At 24.5% G+C, this 3460-nt stretch overlaps 1 long non-coding RNA gene across 2 annotated transcripts; it reads left to right on the top strand.

Annotated features, from left to right (window-relative positions):
- The first annotated feature begins 314 nt into the window (after positions 1-314).
- Positions 315-2980, top strand: LOC136083829 (uncharacterized). Of its 2 annotated transcripts, XR_010640131.1 has the most exons (4): positions 315-984; positions 1180-1276; positions 1472-1580; positions 2784-2980. It is a non-coding gene; the product is annotated as an uncharacterized LOC136083829 (long non-coding RNA). The 2 variants fall into 2 exon arrangements; XR_010640130.1 differs by having other exon boundaries at positions 321-984; positions 1472-2980.
- Positions 2981-3460: the final 480 nt, after the last annotated feature.

The following is a 3460-nucleotide window of genomic DNA, read 5'->3' as shown; positions in this document are numbered from 1 at the left end:
TTTCATGATATTTTTAAATTATTTGTTCACTCAATTCAATTTATATATGTTTATAGTTTGCATATATGTTTATATTATGTTCAAAATTAAAATGTTTTTGATAAATATATGTATGTGGTAATATGTGTTATATAATTGTTTTCTAAATGTATTTTTAAAATAGTGTAAAATGTATCTATTGTGTATATAAATATTATAAGAAGTGTTTATATATGTTATATAAATTTAAATAAATATATTGTGTTTTATAGTTAGTATATATGTTTATATTATGTTGTTTCCATGACATGGAAACAACATAATATAAACATATATACTAACTATAAAACACAATATATTTATTTAAGTTTATATAACATATATAAACACTTCTTATAATATTTATGGATCATGTTTTCAAAGTGTGTGACTTGGCAAACGTGTTGAGCAAGATTTTGCATAAAGTTGTTATTTATGTTACTAATGTTGTTACATTTGGCTTACCTTTATGTTGGTGTCTATTGTTAAAAATTATAAGTGGTTTTATTATTGAAAGTCACTGCTTTTAATCATTCACTAAAAGCCACTCAAGAAAAATCATTTTGCCATATATATATTTTGTTTATATCTTAATTTGAATTTTTAGAACCATGACGTACCAACATGAATTGTTTTCTAAAAGCTAACATGAAATAACAATATTTAACAACTACTACTCTCTTATCATGACATCTTATCTCTATCTGATATTTTGATTTGCGATTCATATATGATGTTTTTCTTTATATTTACTTATCCATTACATTTTTTCATTTCAGATTTATCATATGATGGATTTATGCGATATAAGAGAACAAATATATGTAAATCTTTATGAATTTTTTAAAAACATCTGCTAATAATTAGTCCAGTCAACGTTCAAACTTCAATTTTGCATATGTCATCTTTAAGTAGTTTCTAGGCTTTTCTAAATGTGTTTCTTATTCACATGGTTTTACAAGCAAGGTATGCAAGCAAATTTGAGCTGAAAATTTTTTTTTTTAGCCTTTAAGGAGAATTGGTGTTACACTTTTTTAAATTTAATTTGTTTAAATATAGTAGTTTTAACAAATAAATGTTTGTTTGTTCTTTGTTTTTTTACTTATTTGTTTTCTTAAGAACTTGGCAACTTATCTAAGTAAGTTTTTTTTTTCTTTTTAGTGCAATTGGAAAGAGCTGAAAGTTATTTTTTAGAGCAATTGAAAAGAACTGAAGTGTTGTTTAGTTACTTCACACGGTATAACTGATCCTGATTTGAGTAAGTTTACTATTTTATTTTATTTTATATTGGATTTATTTGAGATTTGGTTTATGTTATATTAGATATATATTTTATGTATTTAACATGGAAAACTGACTGTAATTTGTTGACACAAAAGTTTATAAACATAAATCTGCCAATCTTTCAGTATATTTTATATTTCTCTGTATCTATATAAATATTCTTTCTTAGAAAAAATAACAGACTAGAAAAAATAAATAAATTCCTTTTGAAAGTAGTTGAAAAAATGATGATGTTTTTCCATATTTCATTGTGTAAAGTGTAATACCACTTTTTAAAGGTATGTGAATAGATATATAGGGGAACATGGGGCAAGATGACAACTGTTTCGAAAAACGCCTGTATCTTAGTCTGTCCCAAAAATTAAAACTTACCTTTAGCTGGTGATGTAGCGATGTAATAAATCAAGTCAAACAAGGATAAAAAAATTTTTTCTCAATGTCGGAAAAACTTTTTTAATACTTAGCTTTCGTCACAAAAATAATATTTAAAAAGAAACCATTGATAAATCTAGTAAAATTAATCTTCTTCCCTTTCAGCTAAAGTCAACTGTTATATTTAGTTTTGCTTAAGAGATAACTGTAGGTCGTCATCTTGCCCCATTTGTCATTTTACCCCATGTTCCCCTATATATATATATATATATATATATATATATATATATATATATATATATATATATATATATATATATATATATATATATATATATATATATTTAAATAATTAATTTAGAGTAAAATATACTGATTGACATTGCTTCATTTTTTTATACAAGATTGTGCATTTATTATTTTTGTGCATTAAGGTAAAAATAATTTTGTGCATTGTAGTCTAGATTCTTTTTTAATTAAAAATAATTGATGTAAATAAATGTTGTTTAATATTTTTGATAAACGACTAATGTATGTAAACATATAAAAAGATATGGATTTCAATAAATCTTAAGTTTAAGTAAAGTCTTTAATTAGAAAAGATCACAATTTGTAAGATTCTTTTACGTTCATTTATTCAGTTGCAGCAATAGTAAGATTACTGGTAATATGTTTAATGATAATAGTTAAATTGAAATAGATAGTATTAGGCTCAACGAAGTTATTAATGTAAATGCTTATAGGCAATTTGAAAATAGTAGTCAAATGAAAAAAATAGATAATTTCTAAGAAATATTTTACGATTTGCTTGCTATTTTATGGTATAATTGTTTAAATTGTTTAACTATAATTGTCTCACGATTGTTCAAATATTGTAATTAATAAAATCTTTTCAGTCCAAGTATTTAAGTTAATAAAATATTTTATTAAGTTGTGGTGTTATTTGCCAGTGTTACTACATTGTGTTGCCTAGCCTTTTTATAATCTTTTTTAATTATTCTGTAGTCACGGAATATATATTTTTTGTTATTATTATCCTAATTCTACTAACAATAAAATGCAAATAGTACTTTTGTAATTAAAATTTTTTTTTTAATTTTATTTTTTAGGTATTTGCAGGCTTTACTTGACTTTCCGTTTCTGGTACCTGTGTTGTGACAGATTTTAAAAAGAACTCAACTGATGTTAATTGCGGTCTTCGTCTTTAACTATAAGCAATGATGTTGCTGATAGGGAGTCAAAGTTAAAATATTTACAGATAAATTTGTATTTAATTTTTTAGATAATATATCAAGTTATTAATGTGTTTTTATTGTTATTAACGATTTAATAACTCATAACCCGTATTACGGGTTGCTTACTGCTAGTCATTATCATTATGTTATGATTTCATATTAGTTAATAAAATTGTTTTGAATATTCTCTGGTTATCGTGTTTTATACGTGTTTAAATGCGAGTTTGATACTCAGTAGGCGTCGTATTGTATACCTGTCTTTATACGCATCTGATGTCTATTTTTAATGCGCGTTTGACACGATAAAATGGCTAACAAATATTCGTAAATAATGCGTATTCTGGAAAGTTTTAAATGCGCATGTAATACCAGGAAAATATCGTATTGAGTATTCTCTGGTTATCGTGTTTTATACGTGTTTACAAGAGTTTTAAATGCGAGTTTGATACTCAGTAGGCGTCGTATTGTATACCTGTCTTTATACGCATCTAATGCGTATTTCTAATGCGTATTCGACACGATAAAATGGCTAACATACATACCACATCGAT

Source organism: Hydra vulgaris, chromosome 08 (assembly GCF_038396675.1).
Source record: "Hydra vulgaris chromosome 08, alternate assembly HydraT2T_AEP".
Taxonomy (NCBI): Eukaryota; Metazoa; Cnidaria; class Hydrozoa; order Anthoathecata; family Hydridae; genus Hydra; species Hydra vulgaris.
The sequence above is the reverse complement of the archived record's forward strand: the minus strand, read 5'-3'. Positions and strand labels throughout refer to the sequence as shown.